General features: G+C 46.0%; 1 protein-coding gene across 1 annotated transcript in view; it reads right to left on the reverse strand.

Moving 5' to 3' along the window:
- CPLX1 (complexin 1) overlaps window positions 1-1,011 on the reverse strand; it is a 199,843-nt gene extending 198,832 nt beyond the window's left edge. Inside the window, exon 1 of the mRNA XM_075825532.1 lies at window positions 650-1,011. The gene's annotated coding sequence lies outside the window, so the exon portion shown is untranslated. The remainder of the gene's footprint in view (window positions 1-649) is intronic.
- Window positions 1,012-14,161: the final 13,150 nt, after the last annotated feature.

Raw genomic sequence — 14,161 nt, forward strand, 5'->3', positions numbered from 1 at the left:
GTCATGTTCTCAATATACCACAGCTTGATACCTCCCTCTACTGGTACTTCAAAGACTGGCACATTATGACTCATTTAATATCCTAAAAAGCATCTCTGACATTTAAAATTGGAGCCCATTTTCATGTAGTGTCCGAACTGGCCCCAAAAAAGTTAAAGGTACCTACATTCAGGTATTCTACAATGATATCATATACTTATATATAATACTATATATTTCAAATGCTGCCATTTTATTCTTGAAAAACTTCCGAGGTATCTAGCTGGCATTATTCAGATCTCTATTACTATACCAGTAGATGCAGCATGCCCAGCACATCTCTGCTGGTCAATAAATCTCAGCACAGCTCTCCAAGATAGCCCATGCTGCAACCTACAGAATTGTATTCAAGAAACAATGCATCAGCAGAAAAGGATATAACAAGCAAAAAGGGAACAGTGACATAAGAGAACACAAGCAATGCAAAGGCTGTGCCTGGAATTACACGATTAACATAGCAAAGAAGAAATGACCCTAGAAGACTGTTATCATTACCGATGCAGTAGACCTAGTTTCAGCACCAGGCAGGATGGGACAGCTCCCTACCGGTAGTACTGCACCGGCAATGCAAGCTATGGAGTAAAGACAAATGAAAAAGATCAGCCAGTACCTTGTCTTCTTGAGCAGAAAGCAGATCCTGCAGTTTGCCTGTCCTTTCAGTACCAACTCTGCACCATGGAAGGAAAAGCTCGCCCCCCTCCCCCTAGAGTATCCTTTTTTTTCTGTAGCACAGTCTCCTCCTTCCCTAGTCCATGTGTGCTCTCAACAGGAACTGCAGCCTCTGCTGAAGGGCATTTAGGGAAGAGACAGCTTCATGAAGTTACTGTATATCCTGCTTAATAATGACCAGATATCACAAGGGCATATGGAGGGGATGCAAAGGGAACCTGCAGCAGAAGGAAGCAGTGCTGGCACACACACGCACACACAGAGGTGAAGCAGGAAGATGATCAATAACCTTCCTTTTTTTCCCTTCCATACATTCTCTTTTTTTATTCACAGCATTTCCGGAGCATCCCACTTACATGTATTTAATCCCTCCTTCCAAGCATGTCACACTCTAGACTATACAGTTTTTTCTCTTTGTAGTTAAATACATGATGACATAATGTAGTAGAGGGAAATACACTAGGGTAAGGGTTACGCCACCTTTTCTCTGGGATAATAACATAGGTCTTTTCGCTTTATTTCTGTTTCATTATTTATTGTTCTGCACATCCTTCTGGTGTATGTGCAGTTTATTTATGCAGTGCACTTTGGCAGCTTTTATAAATAGGGAAAAACTGATAATGCGTTCAGAATGTTTGTTGCCAAAGAATATTTATCTCACTCCACAAAGGGTGAAAAATAAATGATTCACTAAAAAATCCTTTATATTACTTATAAAGTAACACATTACAGACTGACAATTTGATAGCAATGCATATGTTCTGAGTTCATTTTATGCACCATGACCTGTGAAGAACATCTTTCTCCATCATATGACTCTACATGCCTTCTACTTGCAAAAAATATATATTTTATGCTCATTACTTAAATTGGTATGGGGCTTTCATATGTTTACAGGCATAACTGAATAACAAAAAAAACAAAAAAGTTTATGATATAAAGCACAAATCAAATGAATGTAAAATGTACAGTGCTTTACTGCTTTCAACATAAGGTTAAAAAGAACAATCATTCTGCCCTATGAACTGGGATTGTCTGTCTGTACTGGAAGTGTGTGTGTGTGTGTGTGTGTGTGTGTGTGTGTGTGTGTGTGTGTGTGTGTGTGTGTGTGTGTGTGTGTGTGTGTGTGTGTGTGTGTGTGTAAATATATATATACACTACCGTTCAAAAGTTTGGGGTCACCCAGACAATTTTGTGTTTTCCATGAAAACTCACAGTTATATTTATCAAATGAGTTGCAAAATGACTAGAAAATATAGTCAAGATATTGACAAGGTTAGAAATAATCAAAGAATGCTCCATTTGCAGCAATTACAGCATTGCAGACCTTTGGCATTCTAGCTGTTAATTTGCTGAGGTAATCGGGACAAATTTCACCCCATGCTTCCAGAAGGCCATCCCACAAGTTGGATTGGCTTGATGGGCACTTCTTGCGTACCATACGGTCAAGCTGCTCCCACAACAGCTCTATGGGGTTGAGATCTGGTGACTGCGCTGGCCACTCCATTACAGATAGAATACCAGCTGCCTGCTTCTTCCCTAAATAGTTCTTGCATAATTTGGAGGTGTGCTTTGGGTCATTGTCCTGTTGTAGGATGAAATTGGCTCCCACTTTACCAGCACCAAAGCAACCCCAGACCATCACATTACCTCCACCATGCTTGACAGATGGCGTCAGGCACTCTTCCAGCATCTTTACAGTTGTTCTGCGTCTCAGAAATGTTCTTCTGTGTGATCCAAACACCAAAAACTTCGATTCGTCTGTCCATAACACTTTTTTCCAATCTTCCTCTGTCCAATGTCTGTGTGCTTTTGCCCATATTAATCTTTTCCTTTTATTAGCCAGTCTCAGATATGGCTTTTTCTTTGCCACTCTGCCCTGAAGGCCAGCATCCCGGAGTCGCCTCTTCACTGTAGACGTTGACACTGGCGTTTTGCGGGTACTATTTAATGAAGCTGCCAGTTGAGGACCTGTGAGGCGTCTATTTCTCAAACTAGAGACTCTAATGTACTTGTCTTGTTGCTCAGTTGTGCAGCGGGGCCTCCCACTTCTCTTTCTACTCTGGTTAGAGCCTGTGTGTGCTGTCCTCTGAAGGGAGAAGTACACACCATTGTAGGAAATCTTCAGTTTCTTGGCAATTTCTCACATGGAATAGCCTTCATTTCTAAGAACAAGAATAGACTGTCGAGTTTCACATGAAAGCTCTCTTTTTCTAGCCATTTTGAGAGTTTAATCGAACCCACAAATGTAATGCTCCAGATTCTCATCTAGCTCAAGGGAAGGTCAGTTTTATAGCTCCTCTAAACAGCAAAACTGTTTACAGCGGTGCTAACATAATTGCACAAGGGTTTTCAAGTGTTTTCTAATCATCCATTAGCCTTCTAACACAGTTAGCAAACACAATGTACCATTAGAACACTGGAGTGATTGTTGCTGGAAATGGGCCTCTATACACCTATGTAGATATTGCATTAAAAAACAGACGTTTGCAGCTAGAATAGTCATTTAGCACATTAACAATGTATAGAGTGTATTTCTGATTAATTTAATGTTATCTTCATTGAAAAAAACTGTGCTTTTCTTTCAAAAATAAGGACATTTCTAAGTGACCCTAAACTTTTGAACGGTAGTGTATATATATATGTGTGTGTGTGTATATATGTGTGTGTGTGTTTATATGTATGTGTGTATAAATGTATATATGTATGTGTGTGTATATATATATATATATATATATATATATGTGTGTGTATGTGTATATGTATATGTATGTGTGTATAAATATATATGTGTATGTGTGTGTATATATATATATATATATGTGTGCGTATACATATATGTGTGGTGTGTATATGTATGTATGTGTGTGTGTGTGTGTGTGTGTGTGTATATATATATATGAATGTGTGAGTGTGTGTGTCTATGTATGTGTGTATATGTATGTGTATATGTGTTAGGGATCTGCCAGGTACTTCATCTAGCTATACTCCTGGGATTAATCAATCCACACCTGAGGCCAGACCTGCTCGACTGACACCATCTCCCACCAACCAGGGTGGCAGGCTCAGGAGTGGGAGAGCCTATCGCGGCCTGGTCTCTCGGAGTTAGCTCCGCCCCTGCCCTTTATTACCTGCCCTGTGCCCTCCCTCAGTGCTTGTAATTCTTTTGGATTCCTGGCCTCTGCTGCTTGCTCCAGCCTGCTTCTGCCGTGCTTCTGCCTTGCTGCAGTTCTGCTTGACCTGCTTGCTTGCCCTGGCTTGCTTCTGTCTCTGTGCCTGCTCGGGTGTACTCACTTCGTCCTGGTCCTGACTGTTCGTTCGCCGCCCCGTTTCCTCGTGGCGTTCCGTGGCTACTGCCCCTTCCCTTGCGTGTTCCCTGTTTGTCTTCCTGTGCACTTAGCCAGCGTAGGGACCGCCGCCCAGTTGTACCTCGTCGCCTAGGGCGGGTCGTTGCAAGTAGGCAGGGACAGGGCGGTGGGTAGATTAGGGCTCACTTTCCCTTCACCTCCTTCCTGCCATTACATAATTACAAGCCCTTACCTAGTCTACCATTTCTCCTACGCTGACGCTATCATGGACCCCCTTGAGACCCTGGCCCAGCAGATGCAGGGCCTCTCCCTACAGGTCCAGGCCCTGGCCCAAAGGGTCAATCAGGGTGACGCTGCTTTAGTAGTACCCCTCACCTCACCTCTAGAACCCGACCTCAAGTTACCTGACCGGTTTTCAGGGGACCGTAAGACGTTTCTCTCCTTCCGGGAGAGTTGCAGACTGTATTTCCGCCTAAAGCCCCACTCCTCAGGTTCCGAGAACCAGCGGGTGGGTATCATCATATCCCGACTCCAGGAAGGGCCCCAAGAGTGGGCCTTCTCCTTGGCTCCTGACGCCCCTGAACTTTCCTCTGTTGATCGTTTTTTCTCTGCCCTAGGACTCATTTACGACGAGACTGACAGGACTGCTTTAGCCGAGAGTCAGCTGGTGACCTTACGTCAGGGTAGGAGACCGGTTGAGGAATACTGTTCTGATTTTAGGAAGTGGTGCGTAGCTTCTCAGTGGAACGATCCGGCCCTAAGGTGCCAGTTTAGGTTAGGATTATCTGACGCCCTGAAGGATCTGCTGGTTAGCTACCCCTCGCCTGACTCCCTTGACCAGGTTATGGCCCTAGCAGTACGACTTGACCGACGTCTCAGGGAACGTCAGCTAGAACGCTTCAGTGTGCTCCCCTCTGACTTTTCTGTGATTCCCCCCGAGGTCCCGTCTCCTCGCCCCTCCACGGAGGACTCGGAGGTACCTATGCAACTCGGGGCCTCCATGTCCCCTCGACAACGTAGAGAGTTTCGCAGAATGAATGGTCTCTGCTTCTACTGTGGGGACGACAAGCATCTACTGAACACCTGCCCCAGGCGCAAGAATAAGAAGCCGGAAAACTTCCGCGCCTAAGTGATCATCGGGGAGGTCACTTGGGCGCACAGGTATTTCCCGTTAATGTGAAACGCAATAAAATTTTGCTTCCCTTTCAGGTCTCGTTTGCTGGCCGGTCTGCCACGGGCAGTGCTTTCGTGGATTCTGGCTCATCTGCTAATATCATGTCTGTGGATTTTGCTATGTCTCTAAAGATGCCTTGTATTGATTTACCTTATCCCATCCCTGTAGTAGGAATCGACTCAACCCCCCTTGCTAATGGTTATTTTACTCAGCATACTCCTGTTTTTGAACTCCTGGTTGGCTCCATGCATTTGGAGCAGTGCTCTGTACTGGTGATGCAGGGATTATCGTCTGATCTGGTATTAGGTCTTCCCTGGTTGCAGTTGCATAATCCCACATTTGATTGGAATACTGGGGATCTCACCAAATGGGGTAATGAATGTCTTATGTCATGTCTTTCTGTTAACACTATTTCTCCCCGGGAGGAGGTAAACACGCTTCCTGAGTTTGTTCAGGACTTCGCCGATGTGTTTTCTAAGGAGGCCTCCGAGGTGTTGCCCCCCCATAGAGATTACGATTGCGCTATCGATTTGGTGCCTGGTGCCAAGCTTCCTAAGGGTAGGATATTTAATCTTTCATGTCCTGAACGTGAAGCGATGAGGGTGTATATCCAAGAATGCCTGGCCAAGGGTTTCATTCGCCCCTCGACTTCTCCTGTAGGTGCTGGCTTCTTCTTCGTGGGGAAGAAGGATGGTGGTCTTAGGCCGTGCATTGATTATCGTAACCTGAATAAGGTCACCGTAAGGAACCAGTACCCACTTCCTTTGATTCCGGATCTTTTTAATCAGGTTCAGGGAGCCCAATGGTTTTCTAAGTTCGATCTACGGGGGGCATATAACCTTATCCGCATCAAAGAGGGGGATGAGTGGAAAACTGCGTTCAACACACCCGAGGGTCATTTCGAATACCTGGTCATGCCCTTTGGGTTGTGTAATGCCCCTGCTGTCTTCCAGAATTTTATTAATGAAATCCTGAGAGAGTACCTGGGTAATTTTCTTGTTGTGTACCTTGATGACATACTGGTGTTTTCCAAGGACTGGTCCTCCCACGTGGAGCATGTCAGGAAGGTGCTCCAGGTCCTTCGGGAGAATAATCTGTTTGCTAAGACTGAAAAATGTGTCTTTGGGGTACAGGAGATACCATTTTTAGGGCAAATCCTCACTCCTCATGAATTCCGCATGGACCCTGCCAAGGTTCAAGCTGTGGCGGAATGGGTCCAACCTGCCTCCCTTAAGGCGTTACAGTGTTTTTTAGGGTTCGCCAACTATTACAGGAGATTTATTGCCAACTTCTCGGTCGTCGCTAAGCCTCTTACGGACCTTACCCGCAAGGGTGCCGATGTCCTCCATTGGCCCCCTGAGGCCGTCCAGGCCTTTGAGACTCTCAAGAAGTGCTTTATCTCGGCCCCCGTGCTGATTCAGCCCAACCAAGAGGAGCCATTTATTGTGGAGGTTGACGCTTCCGAGGTGGGAGTAGGGGCCGTCTTGTCCCAGGGTACCAGCTCCCTCACCCATCTCCGCCCCTGTGCTTACTTCTCTAGGAAGTTTTCGCCCACGGAGAGTAACTATGATATTGGTAACCGCGAACTTCTAGCCATTAAATGGGCTTTTGAGGAGTGGCGTCACTTCCTGGAGGGGGCCAGACACCAGGTAACGGTCCTTACGGATCACAAGAATCTGGTTTTCCTAGAATCGGCCCGGAGGCTTAATCCTAGACAAGCTCGGTGGGCACTATTCTTTACCAGATTTAATTTCTTGGTTACCTATAGGGCTGGGTCCAAGAATATTAAGGCTGACGCTCTGTCACGTAGTTTCATGGCCAATCCTCCTTCCGAGAAGGATCCCGCTTGTATTTTACCCCCTGGTATAATCGTCTCTGCCACGGATTCTGATTTAGCTTCTGATATCGCGGCTGATCAGGGTGCAGCTCCCGGGAACGCCCCTGGGGACAAACTGTTTGTTCCCCTGCAATACCGGCTGAGGGTACTCAGGGAAAACCATGACTCCGCTCTATCTGGTCATCCTGGCATCTTGGGCACCAAACACCTCATTACCAGAAACTATTGGTGGCCTGGGTTGCCTAAAGATGTTAGGGCTTACGTCGCCGCTTGTGAGGTTTGCGCTAGGTCCAAAACCCCTAGGTCCCGACCTGCGGGCCTACTACGTTCCTTGCCCATTCCCCAGAGACCTTGGACCCATATCTCCATGGATTTTATCACCGATTTGCCTCCATCTCAGGGCAAGTCGGTGGTGTGGGTGGTAGTCGACCGCTTCAGCAAGATGTGCCACTTTGTGCCCCTTAAGAAGCTACCTAACGCCAAGACGTTAGCTTCTTTGTTTGTGAAACACATCCTGCGTCTCCATGGGGCCCCAGTCAATATCGTTTCTGACAGAGGGGTACAATTTGTTTCCTTATTTTGGAGAGCTTTTTGTAAAAAGTTGGAGATTGATCTGTCCTTCTCCTCCGCCTTCCATCCCGAAACTAATGGCCAAACGGAGAGGACTAATCAGTCTCTAGAACAATATTTAAGGTGTTTCATCTCTGACTGTCAATTCGATTGGGTCTCATTCCTTCCCCTTGCTGAATTTTCCCTGAATAACCGGGTCAGTAACTCGTCAGGGGTCTCCCCGTTTTTCTGTAATTTCGGGTTTAACCCAAGGTTCTCCTCCGTCTCCCCTGGTTGTTCCAATAATCCTGAGGTAGAGGAGGTTCATCGGGAACTGTGCACTGTCTGGGCCCAGGTTCAGAAGAACCTAGAGGCGTCCCAGAGCGCACAAAAGATTCAGGCGGATAGTAGACGTTCTGCTAACCCCCGGTTTGTCGTCGGGGATTTGGTCTGGTTGTCGTCCAGGAACTTGCGCCTTAAGGTCCCGTCCAGGAAGTTTGCTCCCCGATTTATTGGACCTTATAAGATCATTGAAGTCCTCAACCCTGTATCCTTCCGTCTGGAGCTCCCCCCATCCTTTCGCATACATGACGTCTTCCATGCCTCCCTCCTTAAACGCTGCTCCCCGTCCTGGTCCCCCTCGAGGATACCTCCTGTTCCCGTTCTCACCCCTGAGGGGGTGGAATTCGAGGTGGCCAAGATTATGGACAGTAGGATGGTCCAGGGCTCCCTCCAGTACCTGGTCCATTGGAGAGGATACGGGCCGGAGGAGAGGACTTGGGTACCTGCCCGTGATGTTCATGCTGGGGTATTGATCAGGAGGTTCCACCTCCTCTTCCCCACTAAACCGGGTCCCCTTAGTAAGGGTCCGGTGGCCCCTCATAAAAGGGGGAGTACTGTTAGGGATCTGCCAGGTACTTCATCTAGCTATACTCCTGGGATTAATCAATCCACACCTGAGGCCAGACCTGCTCGACTGACACCATCTCCCACCAACCAGGGTGGCAGGCTCAGGAGTGGGAGAGCCTATCGCGGCCTGGTCTCTCGGAGTTAGCTCCGCCCCCTGCCCTTTATTACCTGCCCTGTGCCCTCCCTCAGTGCTTGTAATTCTTTTGGATTCCTGGCCTCTGCTGCTTGCTCCAGCCTGCTTCTGCCGTGCTTCTGCCTTGCTGCAGTTCTGCTTGACCTGCTTGCTTGCCCTGGCTTGCTTCTGTCTCTGTGCCTGCTCGGGTGTACTCACTTCGTCCTGGTCCTGACTGTTCGTTCGCCGCCCCGTTTCCTCGTGGCGTTCCGTGGCTACTGCCCCTTCCCTTGCGTGTTCCCTGTTTGTCTTCCTGTGCACTTAGCCAGCGTAGGGACCGCCGCCCAGTTGTACCTCGTCGCCTAGGGCGGGTCGTTGCAAGTAGGCAGGGACAGGGCGGTGGGTAGATTAGGGCTCACTTTCCCTTCACCTCCTTCCTGCCATTACAATATGTATGTGTGTCTATATGTATGTGTGTATATGTATGTGTGTGTCTGTGTGTGTATATATATGTATGTATGTATGTATGTGTAGGTGTACGTACATATGTGTGTGTTTGTGTGTATATATGTATGGGTGTATATATATATATATATATATATATATATATATATATATATATATATATATGTGTGTGTATATATATATATATATGTGTGTATCTGTGTGTGTGTGTGTGTCTGTGTGTGTGTGTGTGTGTATATGTATGTATGTGTATATGTATGTGTGAGACAAAATAGAAAATGTCGAGGCACTCACCGGATTGTCAACAAAACTTCTTTATTCCAAGATCTCGGTCATGATGTGGAATTAGCCTACGGCCGTTTCACGTGCGTACATGCTTCCTCAAGGCCCTATATGTATGTGTGTGTGTGTGTGTATGCAGGGGGTGCACATGCATATAAATAGTATGTACTCCTAAGCATATATGTGGATAGTAGAACATCTATTTACATAGGTTATTATTATTTAAAGATGCAATGACTTCCAATGGTGTCATACTCTATATGTGGGGATGTGGGGCACTATCTACAGGGGGTCTATATATGGGGATGTGGGGCACTATATACAGGGGGAGCTATATGTGGAGATATGGGGCACTATATACAGGGGGAGCTATATGTGGGACACTATATACAGGGGGAGCTATATGTGAGGTATTATCTACAGACACAGTGTAGGTACTATTATAATCAGGGACACAGTGTATGGCGCTATTATATTTAGAGGTTTTGAGAATTTTAATTTTGTTTATAGGTGCAGAAATGTTTTAAAAGTGAGAAGCTGAAGACATCTGTGCGGAAAACTGCAGAAATGGGTCATGGCCGGGAGAAATCCATCATAGAGGTCTGGACCGGAGGGAGAAGAAAAGAACTAGAATCTGACACGTCACCGGTGAGTCACTTAATGTAAATGTTTATTCTGCCTCTAATCAGCACTGTAGTCACTGTGTGATCTGCAGCGACATGTTGGGTGGTATGATTTTTTTTTTGTGAAACCGCATCTCCCAGCATATCCTTACCATTGTTCGGTCCATGCTGGGAGATGCAGTTTTACGCCGTACAAATCTATACGGCAGGGGTTGCACTAAATTGAGCTATATTTGTTCTGGTGCTGCATATATGTACTGAACTCTGTTCTTGTGCTGTTTATATGTATGAGCTTGGTTCTAGTGCTGGATTTATGTACTGAGCTTGGTTCTGGTGTTTTATATATGTACTGAGGTTTGTTCTAGTGCTGTATATATATGTACTGAGCTTGGTTCTGGTATTGTATTTATGTGTGAGTTTGGATCTAGTGCTGTGTATATATATATATATGTATGAACTTTGTTCTGGTGCTGTATATATGTCGGAGCTTGGTTCTAGTACTGTATTTATGTACGGAGCTTGGTTGTGGTACTGTGTATATGTATGAGCTTGGTTCTGGAGCTGTAATTATATAGGATATATTTATAACAACAAAATTTCAGGGCACATGGAATTGTTCTCAATTCATTGTATATTTAATGGGAACCGGTCTGGTAGTTTAAACCCCTTGAACCGCCACCATGCGGTAATACATGACCTGACAATATTTCTCCTGTATGTTTTTTCTCAGATGCAGCAAAATCTGTAAAATCCACTTTTAAAACGGCGCACACTATATGCTAATTACTCATTAAAGGGTCATGGAGCGGTGCCGCTATCCTGATGAGTCACATAGTCCTGCCTCCAAACCCACCTTTCCATGTTTTATTGACATCCCCTGGCTGATACAACTTTCTCAGATGCCATTGCCTTGTGGCACTATGCACAAAGGGGGGCTGTGTGGCACTATATACAAGGGGAGCTGTGTGGCACTTTACACATGGGGGGCTGTGTGGCACTATTTACAAGGTGGAGGGCTGTGGCTCTATCTACAGGGGGCTGTGTGTGGCGCAAACTACAGGGGTCTGTGTGTGGCACTATCTATTAAGGGGCACTGTGCAGCACTATATACAAGGGAGGGGGCTGTGTGGCACTATATACATTGGGAGCTGTATATCGCTATATACCAGGGGGGCGTTATGGCGATATCTACAGGGGGGCTGTATGGCACTATCTAAAAGGGGGAGGTGGGGGTCACTATCTACAAGTGGGGTGTGACACGGTTTATAGGCGGGACTGTATAGCACTGTCTACAGGGGGGCTGTATGGCACATTCTACAGGGGGCACTATTTATAAGGGAGACTGCTTGTGGCGCCTGGTTCCAAGAGTTTTTGTCCGCCTGCTATGGGGCCCAGTCTTTCCTACTTACGCCCCTGGGCAGCATTTTGAATTAGGGATGGATTGGACAGGGGGGAGGGGGCATGCCTTATTTTACTTACCTGATGTGCCGCATGATGGTGCCCATCTGTAAGAACACTCCTCCTCCTCTCTGGCGCTGTACGCAGCATGCGCCGCCAGAGAGGAGCAAGTCGAGTGTTCTCTCTTCAAGAAGAAGAGTAACGAGATGCACGAGGTGAGCGGTGGCCTGTATTAAAAACTGAGCGCCACTTACAGCGCTCACGCTCCTGCCTTCACTAATTTAAAAGGGGTCGGTCGGCCGTAGTTGGGGGACCGGGACCCAGGAGTATACTGCAAGGGAGGTCTGGCCATTTTACTGACAGCCAAGGGCTCTATTAGGGGGGGAATAATCCACCCCATAGAGCCCTCACGTTACTATAATAGAAGGATAGGGGGATGCAGGGGAGGGGCGGTCTGAGCGTCTGACTTACTGCAGAGGGCTCTATAGGGGGGAGTATTCTGTCCCCCCTTTAGAGCAGTCAGTCGGATGCTCAGACCCAACTAACCTTTCATTATAGTAACTAGTGAGGGCTCTTTGGGGGGGATTATTCCCCCGTATAGGGCCCTCTGCTGTCAGTATTACACCCAGACCCCACTTGCAGTATACCCCCGGCCCCCCCAGCGTCGGCCGACCCCTTTTAAATTAGTAGGGGCAGGATCGAGCTCTTACCGATCACATCTAAGTTCATAACTTAGATGAGATCGATAATAGATGACCTAATGGATTCAGGTCTCAGCACTAGATACAGCTGCTCTGTATACAGGATACAAAGCAGCTGTATCTCAAAAAGTAAAAAGAATTTTCAATAGAAAGTAATTAAACTTGCACCAATCTCATATTGTTAGATATATATATATAAATACGTTTTTAAAGGTGTACATAGCCTTTAGACTGTAACTAAACTTTTATCATGTCATACTGACATGTCAGAAGTTTTCATTGGTGGTGGACCGAGCATTGAGACCCCCACCGATCGCTAAAACGAAGCAGCTGAAGTGCACATGTGAGCGCTCAGCTGCCTCGTGTCTGTTCGGCTATTTCCGGAAATAAATGTATCGGTGTGCGGACTCAATACAAAGTCTATGAGCCCGTACACAGATACATTTATTTCCGGAAAAAGCCGAACAGACACGAAGCAGCTGAGCGTTCACACGAGTGGTTCAGCTGCTTCGTTCTAGCGATTGGTGGGGGTCTCCGTGCTCGGACCCCCACCAATCCAAACTTCTGACATATCACTATTACATGTCAGAGGTTTGTCGAACGTTTAACTACACTTTAAGCTTTTTTTTCAATAAAATGGTTAAAGTGGATTGTGTGGAAGAGTCATATCAATAAAAAAAAAATTTTTATGTCTGTTTTTTAATACTTCCTTACCGCCTTAGTAATGGCAGTTGTCTGATTGAGAGCATCCACTACTAAGAAGAAGCTTAGTGTTAGCCAGTAAAAAGGCTAGCACTAACCCCCTATTATTACCCCGGTACCCACCACCATAAGGAGTATCGGGAAGAGCTGGGTACGATCCAGTACCCGACCATCTGAAGTGAAGGGTACTGGGGTGGCCGCAGGCTGGTACTATCAGGCTAGGAAGGGACAAAAACCATGGCCCTTCCCACCCTGGTAATGCTAGGCTGCTGCTGCTGCTGCTTTATTGTATCTGGCTGGTAATGAAAAATGGAGGGGATCTCACGCAATTTATTTTTTCAATTTATTTTTAAAAAATGACGTGGGGTTGCCCCTATTTTTCATAACTAACCAGATACAATAAAGCAGCAGCAGCCTAGCATCACCAGGGTGGGAAGGGCCACGTTTTTTGGCCCTTCCCAGCCTGATAATACCAGCCTGCGGCCTAACCGTCATTTCAGATGGCCATGTACTGAATCGTACTCGACTCTTCCCGGTATCCCTGGCGGCAGTGGGAACCGGGTTAATAATAGGGGTTAGTGATAGCCTTCTTACTGGCTAATGCTAAGCCCCAGCCTTAGTAATTGAACACTGTCAATCAGACAGCAGCCCTAAGGCCATAATAAAGTATTAAAAAAACCAGACATAAGAAACTCCCCCATGCACCCCTCTTTCACAATTTAAAAAAAAAAGTAGACTATTGAAGTAGTACAATGAATCTACGATGTAGTCCAAACGGTCCAGCGGAACCTACCAAAAAAAAGTTAGCAGTATAAAATGTTAATTTTTTTTTAATTTGTCACAATAGAAACCCCTGCTCCACCGTTTGCTCTTGTAGGCCACAGCTTGGTTTAGGCCTGAGGCCTACAAGAGATCGGGAGCACGCTGATGACATCAACTGCCCGGCACGATGACGTCACTGCATCATGCCGTCCACGCCGGGCCACTGAACGCAGTTAAAAATCATAAGTCAATTAGGTAACAAAAAGCGGGCATAGAAGATGTGTTAAACCATTTTCAGTGATAATGCTGCGTTGCTGATCTATGATACTAAAGTAACACAGTAAGTAGAATTCTTTAAATCTTTTCTATACCTGAAACAGCACTTTACCAAATAAACAACAAATGTTTTCCTATTTAAAAAAAATAATATATTGAGTGTTTGTTGTGTAAAGCTAGTAATGAGAAAAACTTGGATAGATTGGTGGGGCGGGCGTCTTTTTATAGTTCGCCTCAGGCAGCAGAGGGGCTAGGTTCACCCCTGCTCTTAACTATATTATTAGGACTCTGTATATTACTTTTATTTGTGTACTGTATAGCATTATTCATAGACACTATTGTTTGGACACTCTAC

Source organism: Rhinoderma darwinii, chromosome 1 (assembly GCF_050947455.1).
Source record: "Rhinoderma darwinii isolate aRhiDar2 chromosome 1, aRhiDar2.hap1, whole genome shotgun sequence".
Taxonomy (NCBI): domain Eukaryota; kingdom Metazoa; phylum Chordata; class Amphibia; order Anura; family Rhinodermatidae; genus Rhinoderma; species Rhinoderma darwinii.